Source organism: Leptonychotes weddellii, chromosome 7 (assembly GCF_054177405.1).
Source record: "Leptonychotes weddellii isolate Sample4059 chromosome 7, ASM5417740v2, whole genome shotgun sequence".
NCBI lineage: Eukaryota > Metazoa > Chordata > Mammalia > Carnivora > Phocidae > Leptonychotes > Leptonychotes weddellii.
In genome coordinates, this window is record NC_138375.1 from 93,856,565 (window position 1) to 93,880,314 (window position 23,750).

The following is a 23,750-nucleotide window of genomic DNA, read 5'->3' on the forward strand; positions in this document are numbered from 1 at the left end:
CAGTCTGACTGGATTGAGTGAAAAAGGAGCGGAGGGAGCAGGAGGTGGGGATGGGTTGGGAGGGTTGGACTGCATGAAAGTGTGGGGAGGAGTTTAGGCTTCATTTTAAGTGGAAAGGGGTATGAGATGATGTGTTTATGCATTAGAAAATGATTCTGATTGCTATTTTAGTATATGTACTGGAAAGGGAAAGAGTACAAGGAGGGAGGACAATTCAGAGCTATTAAAATAAAATAAGCAGGAGTTGACTGTAGGGTCAACTAGGGCCATAGTTGTGGATGTTATGGAAAAGAGAAAAGAGTTGAATTAGTGCTTTATTTTTTGAGATTGAGCTAGTACCTCCATTTAGGATGAATGCTGACTTAGATATGGGGTATATGAGACATGGAGCACTGAAGGATCATGGCCAGGTTTTGGACCTGAGCAACTCTGGGGTGCTGGTACAGTACCCTGAGATGGAGAAAGTGTCGGGCAGGGAGATAGGATGGGGGAGGTTTGTGGTAGAAAAGCAACAGTGTGGTGGAGAGGTCTGGGCTGAGAGTTACTAACATGCAGTGGCATTTAAACTTGTAAGACTGGGTGAGCTTTCTTGAGAGAAAAAATCTGGGATAAAGAGAAGAGGAGGGCCACAGACAGAGTGCTGGGCATTCTGGCCGACCTCAGGCTGGTCACTTCGTGTTTTTGGATCTTAATTTCCTCTTAAAATGAGGGACATGGACTAGATCTCTAAGCTGCCCCCTCTCACTGTAACATTCTTAGGCTCTATAGTGGAAACAAGGACGAATACATAGATCATCTGAATTTGAACTTAAAAATTACATATTGTTAAAGGCAAACACATTTGACAATGGCTTCTCTAGCCAAACAGCATCCTGCCATAAGGTCAGGCTCACTTGGTTGTGAGAAGCTGATTACTATTATGTTCTTTGCTCAGGCAATGGCATGAAAAAGTTACTTATGGCAAGTCACTAGTTTTGTGCTGAAATCAATTATTGGGTGTGGGGGGCAAAGGTTGCCGTTATAAAGTGGAGACTCTTCCCACCTGTTACCTTGGGGTCTCAGTTGCCTAATTATTTGCATATTATCTGTGTTTCATAAAGGGAGTCTGCCCAGCAAGAACAGCTTGTGCTGACTGTAGCACCATTTGTTGATCTGGCTTGTTGGCCTGTGCTGAACAAATGCCAAAGAACTAGCAGCAGAGGAATTCCAGCTCAAAGGTATCTGTTATGAGAAGTGGAGTTGCTGATAGGATGCGTGCCTTCTTGCTTCTCCACAGAGAGAGCTCTAGCTCTGGCTTTGTGATCTGCGAGCGGCGCATGGACAGGAGCTTAAATGGACATAGAGCCCAACTCGGGTTGAGGAGTGAGGGTGAGAGGAGCAATTAATCTTGGGACTGGTGCAAAAACTAATAACACCAGGCCCTGACATTCTGCGATTACTCAAAGAGCCCAAAGCACTCCATAAACATGGAATCATTTATTCATGTCTCCCTATTTTTCCTGCAAGACAGCTCAGCGTTGTCTTCCCTTCCTCCTACTTCTGTGACTTGCGGGGGGTGGCGGGTGCACACTGAATCACAGAGCTTAACTTACCTCCAATCCCACCGCACATTGGTTACCATTTACAGGATATGAACATCTCAATGCAAGTGTTGTCAGCCACCTTGCTCAGTATTTCCCAATCTAATAAAAATCGTCCCAGTTACCTAGAAGACTTGGTAGAACTTGGTAGATAGGCAAAAAGCATTTATGAGCTACAAAAGTGTTTGGCTGTCAGCCTGATTTTCCACCCTAGCTAAGACTTACTGGAGTCACTTACATGGCTAAGTTGGAGTCACATGACAGGTGACTTCCTAGCATTGTGCTAACGATGAAAACTGTAAGGCATTTCTTTTTTCAGGATCCATATGCCTTCCATTTCAACATGATGTAGCCCACTGATCTTACCAAAAAAATCTGGGACCCACTCCTGACCAGTTAAGTCAGACTCTCTGGGGATGGGACTTGGTCCCTCATTGTCTTTAAAAGTTTCCCTGTTGGCTCTCCTGTGTGGCCAAGGCTGACAACCATAGCTGGAGAAGAACGGACATGGATTCTCCACTTGTTTGCTGCAAGCATGCCAAGCAACTTCTCTGTACTTCGTTTTCCTCATAAATTGAAGATAGTAATACTTATCGCATGGGGTTGTTGGCAAGATTGAGTGCAATGAAAACAAGGTACCTTATGGTGGCGGGTACATAGGGTTTACTCAAAAAAGTCAACTCCCTGCTTTCCTTTACCTTGGCCATTGTGGAAACAGTTTCCATCTGTAGTGTAACCAGAATGTTTATTGTTTTTTTTAAATTGAGGTATAATTGATGTTTGACATTGTATTAATTTCAGGGGTACAACATAATGATTCGATATTTTATATATTATGAAATGATCCTCACAATAAGTGTAGTTAAACAGAGTTCTGTAATAGGATAGAAATTCTATATGCCATTGTCAGTTAAAACACTAGAACACAAGGGGACCCAAACCTCTAGCTTTGGTTTACTTGAAATTAGTAAAGCCAAGTGGGTAGTTGGTATTGCCAGGAAGCCTCAGGTTTAGCTATTGTAAAAGGCAGGTTCTTTTGTTTCTAACTGGTTCTTGATTGTCCATTTCATGAAGCAGGATGAAAGCCCACAGCAGAAGGGATGTGCCCTCTCCTAGATGGGCAGGGCCAGTAGGGTGCGTGCGTCGCTGGAGGGCTCACCGACGAGGGTGGTCCAGGGCGGGTGAAGGGGAAATGATGGCTCTTGTCTTCTCTGAAGCTGGGTCTGAACAGAGGCAGAACTCTGGCCAGGAGGTAGTAAAACCTTACTCCAGCCTGACTTTTCCTTTGCTTAATTTTATTCCCGCCCCTTAGTGATTCTGGCGCTCGTACCTCTCCCTTCCTGGTCAGAAGAGAACTGCCCAGACTCCCAGGGCCTGAGGAACTCAGCTGTCTCTACTTGATAACAAGGCTCTGCCTGGCTGGAAATAAAGCAGAGCCAGTGAAATAGCATTTCCATAAAACCAACTATCTTCCATTCAAAGGCATATAGCAATTTAGGCGTCGTCTAGGGGAAGAACAGAAACATTGCTGTCCAATGCAGATGAACAGGCTGCGTCAGGCTCCAGGCCCTCCTCAGCCACATCTGGGATGAACAGACAGTTGGGGCCCCTGCCCCGCTTTCCTGACCAGGCTGGGGGCCCGGGAGAGGCTACACCTCCATGCCCCTCTCCTCACAGAGGGGAGCAGCAGGCACAGAAATGGGAAGCCTGCCTTGGGTTGTGTTAGTGAGGGTCACTGTGTTCCACAGGTGATCCTAACACAGTTCCCTCCTGCACCTGCTATGGGGGGGGGGGCGGGCAAGTGGATTTAGTTTTGGGCAGGAGCCATGGCACTGTCATGGTTTTACTTGGAGCTCCTAGAGTTCTGCATGGGTTCCGGGATCATGCCTCGAGTAGCAGGGCACAGCTATAGTCAAGCTCTTCAAGCTGTCTACCAAGCGCAACGCTAAGGCAATTCCCCATCCATCCATCCATCCATCCATCCCTCCACCTATCCCTCCATCCATCCCTCCATCTATCCCTCCATCCCTCACTCCATCCTTCCCACCAACCCTCCAGCATGTATTGGGCATCTGCTATGTGCCTGGCACTGCTGAAGGTCCATGGATGGGAAGACACAGCACTGCTGTCAAAGATCTCAGGGTTGTTGAGAGAGACTAACCATAGGCAGATACTGGTTGGTTAGTGGACTACCATCTGGTGAGATAAGAATGATCACAGTTAGGAACAGGATATGTTGTGATTCTGAATTTTATGGCTGGAGCCCTGGGTCAGGGTGGGGGGAAAGGCGCACTTCTGAGGATTTTCCCGACGCTAATCAATGCCCTGGGACAACTGACTCACCTCAGGGACCAGTTGCTTTGAGAGGGACCCAGTGGGGGCTTGGGGGGTTGGGGCTTGTGGCAACTCCTGGGTGGAGGACTGCTGTTGTCCACCTGTCCTCCCAGGGAAGGGCTGGAGTGACAGCAGAGGGTTGCTGTCTTGTGTCTCATTACCCAGGCTGCCTTCCCAGGGAAAAAGCCAGAAGACTCACCCATGCCATTTTACTGTTTTGGAAGGAGAGAGGCTACAAGTGCAGGGACGATGGTGGAGGCTGCTTTCAGGGTTATATTTAGAGATTGACTCCTACATTCAAATGGAATCCTAAGCAGCCTTTCAGGTGGGTGGAGCAGTTGCTTGGCTGGGCAGTCTTTCTTCGGATACTGGGAACAGGACCTAAACCTTGGTCAAGGAGGATCTTAAGGTTGTCAGCAGAAGGAAATGCAAGAAGGTATACTTTCTGAGCTTAAATAAACCCCCAGCCTCCACTCCAGCTGGAGCAGATTAAAATTTGTGGCCCCTTGGCATTTCCTGAGGAAACAGAATATTTTTCTTTCTCCCCAAAATGACAGGTTTCTGGTTCTGTAATGAGGCATTAAGATTTGGGAATAAAGGAAGATGGACTTAAAATTCATTTTGATTGAAGCCAAAGTTGGTCTGATGCTTATTTACAATGACCTTAGATAATTTTTCCTCATTACTCAGTGTATTATGTTTGCATGGTGTAGGGGTTCTGGAAAAAAAAAATTGCTCAAGATATGACTGCGATATGGTCACTTGTCATTGTAGTTTGGGCTAGTTCAACTTCTCTTGAGTATAGAATTACGGATGGGGATGGGTACGAGATGAGAGGCAAAGTAAGGTGAGAGCCCACATTCCACTTTCCTCTTGTAAGGGGGCTCCAGAGTGACCCAATGCCCTTTTTCCTCCTGTTACCTGGGCCCTTGTTCCTCTTTGGTCTAAAGACTCTTGGCTCACACAGTCCCATTACCCATCCCCTCATGCACATCTTCACTGATCAGCACCAAGCGGAAAAATTAATTTATGTTGTTCGTGTGTGGCTGCTCCTCTTGTCCTTGGCAGAGATTCTCCGGGAGAAAATGCAGAGAGGAGAATGCTTCCTTAGAACCACCATCTCATTTAGTGAACAGCCTCAGCCAGGGATCTGTGCAACCCCACACTCCTTCCTTAAAGTCATGTTGTGAGTTTCTAGTTGTTGTACCCTAAAAGCAATTTTGCTGTTAACATAAGATTCCCCAATGTATTCTCTATTCTGTTATGTAGAAGTCGGACAATCGATATCAAGAAACAAAGATAACATGAAAGCCAAATGTTTCTGGCACATGGCTGGTCACAAACACCTTGCCTCTCTCCATGTCCCTATTTCCTGTCTTCTGTCCCACCAGTTAAACAGAATTCATCTGCTTTTCCTCGACAGAGCTACTGCTGCCAACACCATTTCTTCCACATTGAATTATTTATTCATTCAACAAACATTTAAGCCAGTACTTCCTATGTATCAGGGATATGAGGATGGAAGAGATCTGGCTCTGTTTTCAAGAAGCCTGTAGTCTAGTGGAAATACACACATGCAGAACTGGTATATCTTATAGGGGCTGGTGTGGGTGAAGGCGTAGGTGTGTACAACATGGTGGTAACATGGAGTGAAGTGAGTATGAGTTGCCGGGGATATGGGAGCCAGGGAAGTTACCCTGAGGATTAGGGAATAACTAGGGGTTTTCTAGGAAGATGAGAGAGAACAGAAGGAACAGTATGTATGAGGGCTTAGAGCCACAAAAGAGGATGGCAATTTCTGGGACTGGTGAGTAGCTACATGTGGCTGGAGCCTAGGTTCCATGGGGGAGATGGCACATGGGGTTTGGCCTCTAGAGCCCCTGGGCTTGCTTAGGAAGCTGAGGAATTTCAGAGAGATTTTGACTGATGTACATAGACTGATAGAAGAGTTGACATCCTCCTACTACTCTGTAGTGGATGCTGTAGAGTGTCCCCTGATCCTAGGCACTTGTTCCCCCAACCCCCAACTCCAACAAGCTGTTGGGTGTATTATTGCCTGTGGATGTCTCACAGCTGAGTCCTTCCCAGAAAAGTGGCTGAAGAGAGCTGCTTGTATAAGACCCTGAGGGCACATAAAGGCTTAGCTTCAGCTTGGGACAGCTCAGAAGGGGCATCCCAGGCCCATGGGGATCCACTGACACCTTTGTTGTGACCACATCACAGCTCAGCTCCTCCTTTTGCCTAATTTTACTTCCTTTCCTCCCTGTCTGCCAAAGTCCAAAGAGCCCCATACAGTGAGCCACATGCTGACAGATCCCCATTTCAGAGTCTGGTTGCAGGGATCTCAGAATGCAACATTCTTCACCCATCTGGGTGAAGTGAGTTAGTGGCTTCTCTCTCCTCTCTTGGGTCACCCTCCAAGTCTTCATGGCAGAACAGTGGTTGGGACTTTGGCACACCATGTTTTGCAAAGCTTCTGATTCTTACTGTAACCCAAAATCTTTCTCTGGGCACTTAAAATTTTTTATTTTTTAAATTCAAATATAATTAACATACAGTGTTGTATTAGTCTCAGGTGTACAACATAGTGATTCAACAATTCTATACATCATTGCTCAGTGCTTATCAAGGCAAGTCTACTCTTGATCCTCTTTATCTGTTTTACCTAGCCCCCTCTCCAGGCTCTTTTGAAGACGTGTGAAAGCACACGTGGGCCTTCACTGACCACCCCTTTCTTCCAGTGTATGGCAAGAACGTATGGAGGTTCTTCCCACATGAAAAAGGGAACCTTTGCTGCAGTGACCAGTCAGATCTTTGGTTTTGTGGGATTCCACTGGGAAATTGTGACCTGTTTTATTTGCTTAGCATCTTTCTTTGCTCTTAATCAATTCAAAGGGAATATCTGACTTCATATTTACAAAAGGTCATACAACTTAGAATTTTAAAAAAATAGGCAGTAAATGCATATAACACAAAATTCATAAAGATTTAAAAAAATTTTTTGGAGTCAGTAATAAATGCATATAGCAAAATATTCAAAAGGTACACAATGGTATAATGTCAGTATGTTACTTTTTTCCTTCTCTAACCCTTTCTCCTCATCTCTTACCCTGCACCCCAGACAACCTCTGAGAGTAGTTTCTTTGCACCTTGTAAAGGTAAGAGATTTATCTCTTCCATTCTCTTAGGTGAATTGATCTCCATTGACAAGGCCTTAATATGTGAAGGCTGGGAACCAGGTGTGTTGTATAATTGAACTATTCTATTTCTCAGGCTGTAGCTAATTTATAGATTTTCAGTGTTGGAGGGGTCATTAATAGACGCTTAGTTTGAGAAACCTTTCCTAATTTCCCTCAGGAAACCTTCAACCACTTTGGGATGCTATGCCTTTGTATTTACATCTCAGACATACTTTCCTTTTCCATGTTAACCATAGCTTTTATCTTTTAATTATAAAATCATATCACTTCACACCAGGCAATGTAGATAACCCATACCTATACTACCACCATCCAGAGTAAACACCTATACCTTGCTATACATACTTCTAGAACTTTCTCTTTGTGTGTCTATGTACATTTATATACATACTCTTTTAAAAAGTAATGTCACACTCTAATAACAGTTTTTCAACTTACTCTAGTACACACTGTGAATATCTTTCCATTTCAATAAATCATTTCAACATTTATATTCATTAGAGCAACCTAGCTGCTGTTATAAATAGACCTGATCGTGTGATGGATGCCCACAGTAGAAGTTTATTTCTTGCTCTTGTACCAGACCTGAACATGAATAGGCCATGAGGGCAGCTTTCCTTTAAGTGGGCATTCAGGGACTCAGGCTGCCTGAGGCCTTGCCATTCAACCCGTGACTTCTGGGGTTTGGTGATCTTGGCATTTTAACCAGCCAGACAGAGGAGAGGGCGTGCAGGATCTCACAGGTGCATTGTTGGAAGTGGTGCACATCATTTCCATCCACTTTTTATTGACTAGGACTCAGGCACATGGCCTCACTTAACAGTAGAGGAGGTTGGGAAGCATACCTGGCTGTGTAGTCAGGAATAAGAGGAGGAATTTGGTGAGAAGCTGTCAGCCACTGTCACATATTTATTAATATAGCTTGTCTGTGGTCTCATCCCTACAACACTTTGCACAATAATTGCTGCTGCTCAATAGGTATTTGCTTTCCTATAGTTCAGGTTTAATGAGAATCTAGTATTTTTGTTAAGGAGTAAGCAAGAGACACTTCTCAGTTCATGAAGGAAATATGAAGTAGAAACCTGCCACCTGAGAAGGAAAAGCCTCAAGGGAAAGGCAGGGTACTTAGCCTGGACTGGGAATAGAAGTGAAAAGAATACAAACTTTCTGGAAGTTAAGAAGGATCCTGACCAGAAATAGTCTGCATTTGCATTGTTAGGGAACCTGTATTTTCTTTTTCTTTTTCTTTTTTGGCAAAGCTGGATAAAGCATATCTCTGTAACCTTAGTGGATCTGAATTATAATCCTTGATGTTTTTTGTAGTCTGTATATTCATACATGCTTACCTTTGCAGAAGTTTTGTCTTGCTGTTCCTGAGAAGACAGATCTGAAGATGCATTGTTGAGGGCTTACTCTGAGAATTAGGGAAGGCTTGTAGCCTAGAAAATGCCACAAGCCCCCAAGGGACCAGCAGTGGAGCTCTGGGGTGGTACCCAGAGAGCAACTGGTTAGGACAGCTGGTATCCTGGCATTGCTGGTAGACAGCAGGATCAGAACTTTCCTTGATAAAATAGGTGTCAATTTTTCCATGTATTAGGTGATCTTGATAGTGATTCTGGGCAGGTGGGGACATGGGGGGCTATGCCAATTCTCCACATACCCCCTGTCCAGGAGAGCCTGAAAGGTTCATAGTGTTTTGTTCCCCTTCTGCTAACCTCCAAAGTATAGTGACTGGTGCCAAGGCAGCTGGCAAAGACAGCTGAAGCTGGGCTCCGAATTCCCTCCTCACCCCAAGCCTGGGTTTACTGTCATGTCAGGAGCCAGTGAGTTCGGTGCATGAGCTCCCATTCTGCCTTGACCACCCATGCCCTTCATCTTTATTTTGGGAGATCCATTAGGGAATGGTTGATTTCTCACTGTGCAATCTGATCTCCCCCAATATATACTTAATTCTTAGAAACTACCTTGATTCAGGGCTAGGTTTCCTCTTCCCTGTAAGAGGGTGGAAGAACTCCTCTCCTAGATGTTCATTGCCAGTGGCTGTCCTGTTACAAGACCAAGAGCACAATGGCTCTGTTCTGTAGTTGGCCTGGTCGAGGAGTGGACTGAGGACTTCTGGGCATCCTAAAAGCCTTTTATTTATTTATTTTTGGTAGGATTGGTCACAACTGTCTGGGACATATAGGGCAATGGGGGGTTAGGGAGAAGTAACGCTTCGCCTCCTCCCCCACTGTGTCTTCAGAGCTGGTGGCTAGCCAGCCAATATCTAGAGGCAGGTATATATCCTTTAGGACTTAGGAATCCACCTTCTTGCCTCCTGCAAAGGGAAAGGGGGGTGGTTGAGCCAGGTAATTTCATTATTGGATAGAAGATCTGGTCATTTAATATTTTACAACTTACACAAAATCAGCTTAATATGTGGGAGGCTACTTGCTTTTTCAGTGGAATGTTTAAATGGTGCAGCAGTTACTTCGGCTGCAGTAAAAGCTTGGAATGAGTCAGGTAAAGAGTATATATAGTTTCCTTTCAGTATTCCAAGTGGCCCCTGTAGTTATTAAGATTTAAAGCATTTTGGCCTTCAGATCATAAAATTCTTAGAGCTAGGGGGGTGGGTGGAGATGAAGGGACAAAGGAAAGGAAGGAGAAGGGTAAGAGGATTCTTGTAAATGTCCTTAGTTGTTAAATAACACTATTTTATAGAGCACCATCCATCTGAAAGCCTTGGAGCCCTTTGTGGGATCATACCATCAATCCTTATACCATCCACTCTAGGAGAAAAGAGGCAAATAGCAATGGACATAAAATAAGAAAGAAGAAGAGGTGCTAAAGATGGAGATTCTAGTTGATTGTCACCAGGAAGTTTCTCCACAACGCGTGTGGGGTCAGGTGTCCCAATTCCTTTTCGAACGTTCAGACTGTTCACATGGTCTTGCTCTGAGCTGAGTAAAGGATGAAGGCTGCCATCTTGCTTTATGATCCATTGACAGTGGGGAGAAGGCACTAGAAAAGAACATGAAAAATCATTGAGGGTAGGAGTAGGAGCAAGGCTCTTGGGCTGGGCCAAATGATAGCTTTACTTGCCTCTATTTTAATTATGAAGTTGTTCGGACGTGGCTACCATTTGAGAGCCACAAACAGCAACTGAGAGCATAAACATATTCACTATTAAAAAAATCAGTGGAAAAAAATGCAGCAGGGGTGGGTGGGGGAAGGAGATATCGTAACCTCTCTTATAACCCCTCCCCCAGCACTTACTCCTCATCTAGTGAATCTCATTAGTTGCTGTATAAGGAGGGAATTGTAATTTAGTCATGGTTGAATGTATCCCATTTCCTTTCAGTATTTAGAGACTTTTTTTTTTCATAATTATGCTTTTGTGACAAGAGAGGTACTGGGATTCTCTGGGGTTTGGGAATATCTTTGCTTTATCCTGAAAGCACCTGTCTATTCCCTCTGTGCAACGGTTTCTAATCCTGCCTAGGATGGAGAGATACAAAATGGGCTTCTAATTTCATGGTTGAAGTGAGAAGAGATAATATCAGCTCAGTTCCCTGCATAAAAATTATTTCTAATACAAACCTTCTAGAAGTTTCCTTTTGTGGCTGCAACATGGTCAGGAGGATACGCATGTATGTGCATGTAGTTTTCATCCATATATATTTATAAACAGATCATGAGAAGAAATTCTTTTCTTAACCCAAGAATTAAGGCAGGGAGCTCTCTGTTATCAATGTGAGAATGCAAGGTGATTTTTTCCGAGCATTTGTAAAATGCCTTAAGATAGAATCATGACAAGTGTCAGGTATATCTGCTTTGATATGGGGACTGATATTTCAGGCACCCTTAGCAGTGGTTATCTCAAGATGATTGTCCCTGCACAGGCTCCACACATGGATCATTGGCATTTGCTGCAGTGTGATCTAAAAGGAGCTGGGAGAGGAGAGGGTTAAAGAAAATAAATGGGGTCTGATGTGAACATCTTTCCCCTTTTTCAGCTTTTTAGAAGATAAATGTTTCAGATTTCAATCTGTGGTTCCCAGCAGTTCTTTGGGAACACTGCAGTCGGCCCACAAAAAATCACTACTGCTGAGCCAACCCTAGATAATGCGTCTCAGCAGGGATGACATAATGTGCTAAAAGAAGACTATGATGTAATGCCCATCTCAGAAATCAGAGCCAATTTCCGTTACAAAGCCTTGGAGTGTAGCAGGAGGTAATGAGCTAGCATAAATTGTGCAGCACGGAAAACTTCTAGGTCTGATATTACAATCTGCATGTTTAAAGGCAAAAAAAAAAAAAAAAAGAAGAAGAAGAAATAAGAAATAAAATAGAGTTCCTAGATCTGCTGGGCTCAAGAGCATCTGCTCAGCGAGAAGCTCTGCTCCCTTCTGATGTGGACAGACTAGTGCCCCAGGCTGCCCGGATCACCTTGGCCCATGGGGGAGATAGTTGTCTGGGTCCATAATCTGCAACAAGGTGGTGATGTAATGCCTAATGCTAAATTTGTTTCAGCAGATACTGTTTGAGAAGCGGGCGTGGTATTTGAAGGAGATCGTGCCTGCCCTGGAATGTGGGGGTAACTAGGCTAGAAATGCCTAGCAGGAAGTTGGGGGTGAGGAACATTGAGCAAAGTCAGATTCACCTTGAAAACTTTACCAGGTGCAACGTGCTGTGGCTTGGAGAAGTACACGTATGGGGGTGTCTCAAGCACCCAGATAACCGATCTCTGCAGCCTCACCTTAGTTAATGATGCATCCCGGCCTCCTGGGGTGTAGCCTGCCTGGCAACCAGAGTCCAGCTCTTTGTTGTGCTTCCTATAAATGATGAACACAGTTATAAATTCATCTAAGTGATGATCCCGAGTCTCAGAGAACAAGGAAAGGAAATCACGATCTTTGATTTAAAAAGCGTTCCACCCCATACCCGCTACAATTTTCTATTTTCGCTCATTCTTTCCTTCATTTTATTTTTAATTGCTCTGAGTGTTTGCGTGAGGAACACATTTCTATTTTGTTTGCCTTCTCTGTTTCCTGTTGCTTATCCCTCAGTGGGGGCTTGATCCTGTAACCCGCCCTGCATGCCCCAGCTCCCTCTGGATGGAACAGCCGTGCTTTTGTGTCACTTCTTGCTGCAGATTGGGCCTTCAGCACCACAGACCTAGGTAGTGACAGCACTGGCAGAGAAGTGTTGGCTTCACAAGTGGAATGCTGTCTTTAAATAGGGAATGAACATCGGGAGCAGATGAAATTTTTCTGGTATAAGAAAATGAGAGAAATAAAACAGAAAACATGACATTTGGCTAAAGAAGAATTGCTCCTGTGACATGCAAACTGAAATGGGCATTGCTTTCTAGACTTCTCCGTGAAGTGCTATCAAGTCTTTTAAGTGTATGCTTCCCTGCTGAAAAGACAGTCAGTGGCCCAGCCACCAGTGGTCATTTGCAGACTGATCACGGGTCAGATAGTAATCCTACTAATGATCATTTTTATCCAGTGTTTTTAGTGTACAGGAGGAGATGTCCTAAACTCCTTGCATTAATTATGTCATTAAATTCTTACCAGAACCCACCCATGGGTTAGGTACTGGTATTATTACATTCATTTTACAGAGGAGGAAACTGAGGCTCAGAGGGTTTAGGTAACTCACCAGGTTCATAGGTAGCATTTGGCCCAGCTGGCGCTGGCGTCCCTCCTATCATTAGGACTCTGCAGTCCACAGGCTCCATCGCTGTGCAGCACTGATGCTCAGATGACATTGGGTTTAGGTAGAGATGGTTCCTGTCTTCAGTGTGAGGGATCCCATGGGGCAAATGAATTCTTTACATTAATATTTGCACAAAGCAAAGGATTGTTGCCTTTTATCCTTTGATCTGCATCACTGGGCCCGATGCTGGGCATATACCAAGTGCTCACTAAATGTTTGCTGAAGGTGTGTGTGTGTGTTGGGGGGGGAGTTGGTCAGGCCGAAGAATGAGTGCATGAAAGAACAAAATCCAAATCAAATAGAGGGCTCTCTGAGAAGGATGTCAGAGAAGAGAGTCAGGTTGCTTCTCGTTTCGCAGAGAAAACCGCCTGAAGAAGATGGTCAACAATGTGTCCACATTAGCACCTAAGTAAGACGAAAGGGCTAGTATTATTTGTCACCAAATCTTTTAGCATCTGACAAAGTGATTGAGGCTGCCCAGTGGATAAGTGGTAGAGAAATGTTATGTACAGATTGTACTCTTAACTGAGGACTCTCCATAAGTGGGTTCTTACCAGTTCTGTAATGTCCATTTTTAAAAGGAATCTCTGATATAAAAACAAATGGGGATAGGAGCATAATCTAACACATAGGAAGGACATGGTAAAGCGGACTATTGATTTAGACAGTCTGTAAGAGACCTTCTTCTTCTTTATATTCAGCAGCTGTGGGTCTACCACTATATAGTTTCTGTTGTTTTTATACAACAGAAAAGAAATGATGAGACTTCTTTGCTCTTCTTTAGTCTGAGATATGTGATATCTCATGTCTGTTTATTCTGGTCTTTCTAGACTATAAAAAAGACATAGAAGGAAGAATACCATTAAAAAAAAAATCTCACAAATATCCTTAACCTACAAAAATAATTCAATCAACAGACATTGGGCAACAATGAGACCATCTCAGTGGTAGGTTCAAAATATCATGCTTTCAAGTATCCATTTGATATGGCAGAATTTTGTTTTCATCACAAGTATCCTAGGAAATGCTCTTTGGCCTTCACACCAATTTATTCCTGCCCTTTCTGCATCCTTAATGTCTCGTGAATCGGCTTCTTTTCCATTCTCACTGTGTGCTCTTTTCCTCTCATTTAGGCCATTGTAAGAAGCTGATCCCTTCCTCTAGCATCTCCTACACCAGATCACTGTAGCCCAATTAATTTGCCTAAAGCCCAGCCCTCTGAAAAATTTTCCATGTCTGTCCATCACCAAGAGAATTTAGACCAAGCTTTCTAGGTCGTTCTTTTAGATACTCTGCAATTTGGCTTCCAACAAGATTTTCCAGCTGTGTATCTCTCTTCATTTATCTATCCTATGCTTTGGCCAAATCAGTCCACTTGCTGTTTCCCAAACAGATATTTTGTTCTCATGGCTTTGTGCCATTTCCTTTCTTTTCCAGGAAGCCCACTCTTCAGTGTCTTCTTACTGTTTAAGTCTTTTGGGTCCTTCAAGCCCCAGCTCAAGATGCTACCTCTTCAATGAAGATTTCTGACTCCTGCCACCTGTGATGATATACAGCTTTTCTGGAATCCCATAATATTCAGGTCAAATCTCTCAGGGCACTTATCTCTTTCTTCTCTGTGTTATAATTGTTAGTGTGAAATGTCACAGTCTTAGAATTTTGCAGCCAAGAGGAATATTTTTCTTCCCTGTCTTGTTAAATTGTAAATTTCTAGAGGCAAGACTATGTCTTCTTCATATTCATATCCCTTAGAATGTGCAGCAGAGTTCTTAGCACATGGCAGATGTTCAGTGGATGTATGTCAAATGAATGGGATGAAAATTTAGAATCCCCAGTTGCAATATTAATCATTGAGGCTTATGCAGTCCCAAAGCTAGAAAAATGGGGCTCACTTACATATGCTTGTCTTTCTGCCACTTTTTGTCCCTTGGATATGGGGAACCACAGAATTCCATTGAGACTTGCTGATATCTGGTTTATCCGAGGAGGCCAAAGAGAACACAAAAATTGGTTGGGAAGGAAGGAGTGATGACAAGGAGATGACAGGAAGATACTGACTAATTGATCTTGTTTTTCTCATCTGATTTTTTTCACCCTTTGCTTGTCTCTTTTCGACCCTCCTTGTCTTCCTCCTGTTCTCCAGATTTTTGACCCATGATAAGGACCAGGGGTGATTGATAAAGTTTAGAAAGATAATATTAGATTACTTGCTCCATAGAAATTTCCTGGTTCTGCTGGATTACTATGTCCATTGAGAAAATTTAAGTCTTGCTTTCCCATTCTATAAAATGAAAGGGTGATAAAAGATTAGCCCTGTTTCCATATAGCATCAGAATTTGTTGAAATCTGGTAAGAGGCAGTACTAAAGACATTTCCCCTGTCGGTTGGGCTGTTGAGTTCTTGAGTGGAATATTGACATTTTCTTTGCTACAGATAGCTTTATGGAGCATATACAGAGCAGAAGCACACATTGTACCAAATAAAATCCATTCATTTTAAACCTTGAGAAGGTGGAAAAGATTTGAGTTGATTGGTACAAAAACTCATAGGGCTAAGGAAATTCTCTCTAATGAATATTAGGGTGATGAAATACCCCTGTAAAATCTAACAAAGTAGATAACAGAGTGGATATTATTGTGGAGAAACTATATTAACCAGAGGGATAGCTAAGTGTAACGATGCCTCTTCTGGAAGCTGGTATAGGCACACATTTCTCTGAATCCAAGAAAAAAGGATACTTTTCTGGTCTGTGCTCAAGCACCTGTTAAAAGACCTGTCAGTGAGCCTCTACCCCTGAATAGCTCTGATGCAGATCCACCTCTGACATCCTTAAAGCATTTCCTTTGACTGAAGATCACAACCTCAGCCTATCCAGGTTGACTTGAAGCCAGCCATTTCCTGCCCAAACCAAAATAACTATGAGCTAAGCCAAAGGTTAAGACAGTTTGAATGGATCAGTACAAAAGATGATAATGAGACAAGGATCATGAAGATGTTGTTTCGTCCACTGATGGTTCCCAAGGTCTCCTGTCCATGTTGGGTAAATAGGAGTAAATAGGAAGGAGAGAAGAGACCTCCTGGGAGATGTATGTGGATCACGAACAGTCCCTTGTGACTACTTATTGACACCCTCCTTCCAGGAATGAACTCACCAGCTGACTTCAAAAGGAACTCAGCCCACGCCTCCCATTGACCACAGGCTTGTCACCATCACCTTATGGTTAGCTGAATCAAAAGCTTCCGACAGGTCTAAAATTAGCCTGGCTAAACATGTCATTAAGGAGTTAGGGAGGAGTGTGAATGACCTTTCTCAGCCCTGGTCTCCCAGATCCAGTCAGCTGTGGGGGCTCACAGGAGTGCTAATTTGGGCTTTTAGGTTCTTGAAATAAATGACCCTTTAGATTGATTTTTTTAATTGCCTGAAGGTAGATACTTTTAGAAAGTTTGGAAGCATTCTGTTCATCTATTTTGAATCATTTGAGTATAAAAATGTGGCATTTTCACACTTTGGGATATTCAAGTCCCCTATTCCTTTTTTAAAAGTCTCTAATATTTTTTTAAACCTTTCAAGTTAGTTTATTTAAAGGCCAAATTTGATTTCCTCAGTTTCTGAGGTAAGAATGTAACTTTACCAGCTTCGAGGGAAAAGAAAATCATGGTAGCTCATTGTAAAGAAGTTATAAATATGCGGGAATACTATTCTAAGCATTATATTTCTGGTTGGAATTTAAATACCCATGAAGAAGAGTGACAAGGCAGGGCCTGTGTTTTTACTCCTTTACACCAACCTTTAATGGCAAATTAAAGTAAAATATTTATTCTCTTTATCTTTGTTACTCAAGGAGCTCAAGGACACCCTTATCCTCCATTCTTTCCAAGTTCCAAGTGCAAAAGACCCAGGGGAAGAAAATGAAGATGACATGGTGCCATTTCTGAACTCTTGGTTGACATGAGCCAGACTGTTTCAATTTCTTTACTTTCCAGCCCAATTATTTTGAAATTCATTTCTCTTCTCACTAAGCCAACACGTCCCAATGTATGTTTCCTAGAACACTTAGTCCGTAGGATGTTAATAGATGTGACTTGAAAAAAGAGTTTTGAGTTAAACAGATTTCTTTACTGCTGGTCTTCTTTCTCAGATTCCCTAGTGTGTGATGTGACTCTCCAAAAAGGGAATATGGTATGTAGTATTTCTGATGCCTATGTGTCCTGGATGAACCTACTTTCTCTCTCTCTCTCTCTCCCTATCTGTCTCTGTCTTTCTCCCTCTCTGCCCCACTCTCCCCCTTTCTCTGTTTATTAAACCAAGTAGCTAGAAGACTGGTGTTTTCAGGAGCACAATCTGGGAAGTAACAGAGGATGATATTTGTAATTTCAAAATCGTAATTCTCTTTCAGTTGACTGAGCGGCTCATTTTCCTGAGTAGTGATTATCTAGAGGTATGTCCCACCTTTCCTACCACTGGGCAGTGGCCCTGGACAGTCATTTGTCTTCTCTGGGCTTCTATCCCTTTGTCTGTAAAATGAGAGGCTGGGCCAGATGGTCCTTTAGACCATTACAGTGCCTCCTCCCCAAGTTCCTGCACAACTGTTTGGACTAGGTAGGGGTAGAATTGTGTTATCTTTTCAGGTTTGAGTGATGTACTTTTGGCTTCTTGTTTTTCAGATATTGCCAAAGCATCATTAGTATCAGAGAATAAGCCTAAGACATTTCAGGCTAAAAGAAAATCTTTAACAAAGGGAGGCGTCTGAAAATAGGAGCCTGGTTAGAAAGTAGCTCCTCAGCCAGAATTTTAATATAGGCCTCACAGCACAGCTAAGGTCATTTTTGAGATTTTTAATTAAAGTGTGTCTGTGCTAATGTTGTAGTTATAAACAGGCTCTGTCAAGTCAAGGAGTGTTTGCCCTTCAATCATTGTATTTCAAGGCACTGACTGCCCACTTTTGACAAGTGAAAAATGTCTTTAGTTTGGAATTCTGTGACAGGAGGATGTGGCTTTTATAGTTAAGTGTCATATTCTCTCTGGTACTTTCTACCTCAAACCCAGAGGCTGCTACAAACATTTGAAGAGCCCTGCCCATGTTCTATCTAGACTCTAAATCTCACTGGGCTCTAGTTTCCTGGTCTGTGAAGTGAGAACCTAATTATACTGTCTCTGGAAGCACACCTCCAAAGGCTTCTCTATTCTTCTCTTGATCAAAATGTACCTGGCCCTGGTCCTTGCACTCAGTTTCCCAAGCTAGGAGTCTACCATGATGTCGCAGTAGGTTAGGTGTTCATGGCTGAGAGCTTCATTGCTTTCTTGGGGACATGGCTCTTGTTCCCTCACTCTTGTACACACACTGCTGTAGTACGTGTTTTGGTGGCATTCTTCCTTGATAGCAGTATAGAGAAGTGAGGGTGAAGCCTCATTATTGACACTCTGTCCCCACCTTGGCTCAAACGAGCAGCACAGGATCAGAGCAGTGAATACGACACCTGTGTGTGCATAGAGGCATGGTGGGGAAGATCCTCCTCCCCAGCAGAAAATCATTACGTGACTGTCTCGAGTCTACAAGTTGTTCTCTTGGTCTATAAAGGCAGGCTTTGCTGTGCTAGACTCTCCTATTGCCCCCTTCTCATAAATCAATTCACCCTCTCCAAGTTTCGCCAATGTAGATGGTAGACCATGTGATTAGCCCTCCTCAGTTCTCCCAGACAAAACTGATTGGATGAGGAGGAGGCATCTGATCCTGGAAGAATCATTCTGTAGGCTGAGTTGATCAATGATATGTCCTCTCTCAAGAATTTGAACTGTGAGACTTAGATTAACCGTGCTTGAAATCATCTAGACAAACCTGGCAACACTGAACCAGCATACCCCGTGGCCATATGTGGCCGAGGCTGGGTAGCTGCTGCTCTCCTTATAGGGCCCCGTGTTCCCCTCTAGTCCACCCCGCCCCCACCTGCCCTCATGTACCTGACCTGTGCGAGGATCACCTTCCCATGTGGTAGCGTTTGCTCCTTGTCTTAAAGCCTCATCTCGATTATGCTTTTGCTTGAGCTTCCTCTTTCTAAACTTTGAGCTGAGAAATTCTTACAGAAATGACCTAGCTGTTGGTTTCTTCCCCATCCACGTGGAAGTTTGTCTATTTACCTATTAGTACATGATGCACGAACAAGTGGGTGGATTTTCGTCCTATTTGGAGAGTACATGCAGATGGACTGAGTTAAAATATAGTCTGTGTGACATCCCTGAAATTCACCTTGATTTGCTCTTGAGTTGTTTTGGGCAGTTGGCTCTGGGTGTGCCAAGTGAGGTTGAGGTAGTTTGGGAACTACAGGAGACCTGGTGGCTAAGCCTTCTCTGCAGGAGTCTGCTGGGGGGGTGTGGCCCATCTCTGCCTGCTTGCTCCCAGGGGTGGTTTGGTGTTCTGTGGAAAATATTGAATTTCTTTGGGATTAAAGCTGTGTTGAAGGAGAAAATTAAAGAGAGAGAGGAGAGGTGGCTTCCTGCGTTTAGTCCCTGAGAAGCTAGGATCTTCCAAAGTAAGAGGGTAGTGAGACTGATTCACTGGTGCGTACAGTCTGAAAGAAGGCTTCTGCCGAGGAACACAAGAGACTGAGCCACGTGGGACTGAGATGCCGTCCTGGGGGCGGCATGATATCCTGAGGGACCAAGGGGCGGACTGCATGGCTAGATGTGCTGGCTACAGTGTCCCACCAGGGATCTGGGATCGTGTTTGGGTTCAACATTGTTTTTTTTTTTTTTTTTTTTCTCCAGCATGTTTCTCAGAAACTGTGGAAAGCAAATGCTCAGGCATATGGGCTGCTGTCAGTGATAACAAATGTATTGTATATTCTTTTTTCTAAATTCTGGAAACTGCATTACCACATGGCTGGATATAAAATAACCCCACTCTTGTTTTAGATTGTTATGTGGTGTTTGTTTGTTTGTTTGAGAGAGAGGGGGGCAGGGAGGAGGGGCAGAAGGAGAGGGGAGAGAGAATCTTAACTGATACCGGGCTCAGTCTCACAACCCTGAGATCATGACCTGAGCTGAAATCGAGAGTTGGTTGCTTAACCGACTGAGCCAACCAGGTGCCCCTGTTAAATGGGTTTTAAAAGATGATGGTGATACATTTCTAAGAAATTAGAATTTGGGGTAGAATCTTGATGGTGTATCCTGCAGCAATTTCAAAGATGTTTTGCAACTTTTCTGTTGGTGTGCTACACCATTCGATTCTGCAATTAGTTGAACGTTGTTTTAAACATCATGTATTACAAACTTCATCAGGTGAAGGGCGGTGGAAGTGGCTAGAAGTGTTCCTTATAAAAGTCCATTTAGTTTGTATGAACATTTAAAACTTATGGATCTGCCTTTATTATTAATAGTGGATATGAAAATAACATTCTTAATAAAGTGACAGTATGACTTAATATACTAATAATACTCCCTCAAATCACATACGGTAGGCATTATTGACATCTATGTTTTACTGACGGTAATCAAAGAGATTAATTGACTTGCTCTAAATGGTGGGGGGGGGTGAGAATTCAAGCCCAAGTCTTTCCCTACAGTTCTTCACATAATTCTGTGCACTGCCTGGTGGGTTTTATCTTTATAGTTTTTTCTTGGTTAAAAATTAACCTGTAATAATAAACAAAACAAAGCAAAACAATTTAAGTATCCAAGAGGAAAAGTACATTGGCCAACTCTTGTGCCCTACCTCCTACCATTTTCTCTAGTCATTACCATGGAAACCAGCTATGCCATCTATCTCCCTCTTTGTGTCTTCAGGATTTTCTGACTTGGCAAAATAGGACAGCTGTAGGAACCTACTAGGCCGTTTTCACACATGAACTCAGAATTAACACCTCTGCCAATTCTTGACCAATGGAGGATGGCAGCTGGTTAATAAATGCCCCCTTCCTGGATTCCTTCTCCTGTACACCTCTGCAATGTACTTTGCATTAATTTTTCCTCCTTTCCTGTTTTGCTCTTTTTTTTTTTTTAAAGATTTTATTTATTTATCTGAGAGAGAGAGAATGAGAGGGAGAACATGAGAGGAGAGAGGGTCAGAGTCAGAAGCAGACTCCCTGCTGAGCAGGGAGCCCGATGTGGGACTCTATCCTGGGACTCCAGGATCATGACCTGAGCCGAAGGCAGACGCTTAACTGACTGAGCCACCCAGGTGCCCCTGTTTTCACTCTTATTAGCTGTCAACTTTCCTGGATTTATCTCTATAAATTAATGACCCACAGGTGAGTCTTTATCTCATGGTTCCTTTTCCTGGGGGGAAACCCAAGCTAAGTCAAAAGGTTTCTGTAAACCAGTTTCAAGACCACTGACTAACTATAGTGGGCATTGTTGCTTCTGTCACTCAGTATTCACTCTTTCTTCTTAAGATAGCCACAGCTTGAATTCCTCTTTTTCTAACTCCGTCCATGTGGCTTTGGTGTACCTGATTCCATCCCCTGATAAGTCTAGGTTTGGAGGTGAACATGTGACCCAATCAGATGCTCTGAGACTTTTACTGGGATCAGGACTCTGAGTCCCGTACCCTGGGCTGGGCCCCTGAGTGGGTGAGAGGTCTATACTGCCAATGCCCTTGTGTGGGGCTGGAGACCGGGGAAGGAAGGACTAATTGAAAGGAAAAAACAAAAAAGCCATGTCCTGATTATAGTATTTGAGTCCTGAATCCATCTGTTGACCAAACCAGATTCACCCCTGAATTTTTAGTTTGTGTAAGCCAGAATTGCCTAATGGCCAAACTGTTTACCTGCAGTGAAAGTATCTTACCCATTCTCCAAATCTTCAGGTTATCTAGGTTTGGGCCTTTCCTACGGCTAGCAGACTTTGGGACACATCTCAGTTTCCATGACACAAGTACCCTCCCAACAACAGGATTAAGGAAATTACCATGGGGAGATAGATTCCCCCCCACTCATCCCCATCCATCCAATCAGACTGAAATGTTCTGGGTGAAATAATTTGTGGCACAGTTTCAATTTTCCCTCCTAGAGGAAGAGTGGATTTTCAGTATCTCTACTAATGAGATCATGGGAGCTGTGGCTAATACGGAGCAATTTCTGCCTTGATGAAAGGGGTGGGTTAGCTGTGTAGTGATGGCTTTGGTATGACTCACTTCTCCTGGAGCCCCAGTGTCCTCTTTCACTTTCTAGAATTGCTGTTTTGGAGGAGTGTTCTGGACTGAGCTGTATACTGAGTCTATACTAGGACATTGCATGCATAGGCGTCCCTGGCTCTATCTTTTCCCATACTTCGTGCCTCAGATTTCACCTTCTTGTTCTTATGTATGCTTATTTGGTTTTTCCAAATTCATGGTCTTCCTCCCTAATCTGAATCAGTATTTTCTGCAAACCTGTGTCTTCTGAGAAAAGATAATTCAGATTTAGAGGAGTTTTAGCAGAGAGACCTTTTCATTGAGGGGTGGTAGCTCATTGCCCTCCCTTTCTGCTTCTGCTTCTAGGTGCCAGGGCATTTATAACCTACCTAGGGTGTGAAACACCTAAAGGCTTCCTAGGCCCTAGAGTAAGAGCTTCATTCCAGTTTCAGGATCACCCAATGGGATGCCTAGGTGGCTCAGTCAGTTAGGTGTCTGCCTTTGGCTCAGGTCATGATCCCAGGGTGCTGGGATCGAGTCCCCTATGGGGCTCTTTGCTTGGCAGGGAGCCTGCTTCTCCCTCTGTCTGCCGCTCCCCCTGCTTGTGCTCTCTCTCTCTCTGACAAATAAAATCTTAAAAAAAAAAGATCACCCAAGTGATTGAACATCTCAGAGGGAGTTACTAGAACTTGTTTGGTTTCTGAACTGCCTCAGACTCCACATCAAAGTATCTCTGTCTCCTTAAAGGATCGGTAATTCCATAAGCTCATCTCATCTCTTAACCATTCTCAAAACCTTTTCTCCATAGGCTGAACAATTTGTTGTTTTCTTAGTTCTCTGAGGTGTAGAAAGCCATCTGCAAGCCTAGAGCAGGCCTGCAGATGGATGTCCTGAACTGAAAGGAGATGGATGGCCACTGAAAGGTTTGTTTCTCTTGGTGGGCTCCCTGAACAATGCCTTCTTCCTGGGGACCAGATCTACTAGTATCCGTCTAATCATGTTCTCACTTTTGGTTCTGTCTCTTGAAGACAATGCTTTCCTTTGAGAAAGACCTCTTTATCTCTGGCATCAAGGTTTCTGTTATATTTGCCAAGGGACCCTGTGTCTCAGTCTTAAGTACTGAGTGTGCTTATATGTTCCTTTGAATTATTGTTAATTTTTACTTCTAGGTAAAGAAGTATCATGTTGCTGGTTAAACTCTAGATATAGCCACCCTGCTTTTGCCTGTTGGTATAACTTCAGTAACCTTTCAGCCAGAAGAATGGGGTCCTAATAAGAAAGAAGATAACCGAGCAACAGGAGGAAGGAGGAGGGCACTCCTGGTTATACTGATAGCCTTGGACTGACTCAAGCCTTCAATTGGCTTTTCTCAGGCCGTTGATGAGAATCCTGCTGTAACTAGGACTGCCTTTGGGGTCTGCAAATGGAACCTGTTAAGATTTCTAACACCTACTTTATATAAACAAATAGAATTGTGCAATTATTACAAAAACGTCCGTGCCAACTCCATCAGCCACCCCTTAGGCATTTATAGATCAAAGGTCTAGAGAGTGCACATCTGATGTCACAGAGCTAAGCAAGCTATCTTGACATGGCCAGTTTTAGGGATTTCTTAGACACCCTGATGCACGATTGCAATGTCTATCACCAAGTCCTCCAATGGGCTTCTCATTAAAAGTTAATGAGCAGGGGCGGAGCAAGATGGCGGAGGAGTAGGAGACCTGGATTTCGTCTCCTCTCAGGAATTCAGCTGGATAGGGATCAAACCATTCTGAACACCTACAAACTCAACAGGAGATCGAAGAAAAGAAGAGCAACAACTATCT

General features: G+C 43.5%; 2 long non-coding RNA genes across 3 annotated transcripts in view; one reads left to right on the top strand and one right to left on the bottom strand.

Annotated features, from left to right (window-relative positions):
• The window catches only part of LOC115944019 (uncharacterized), a 238,613-nt gene that overhangs the window by 162,812 nt on the left and 52,051 nt on the right, over window positions 1–23,750 (top strand). The gene's annotated exons all lie outside the window — the stretch shown is intronic.
• Window positions 9,564–23,750, bottom strand: part of LOC145722692 (uncharacterized) — a 38,374-nt gene continuing 24,187 nt past the window's right edge. Inside the window, exons 3-6 of the long non-coding RNA XR_014147150.1 lie at window positions 14,714–14,788; window positions 12,761–13,222; window positions 11,853–11,928; window positions 9,564–10,114 (exon numbers count right to left, since the gene is read on the bottom strand). This is a non-coding gene — a long non-coding RNA (uncharacterized LOC145722692). The remainder of the gene's footprint in view (window positions 10,115–11,852; window positions 11,929–12,760; window positions 13,223–14,713; window positions 14,789–23,750) is intronic.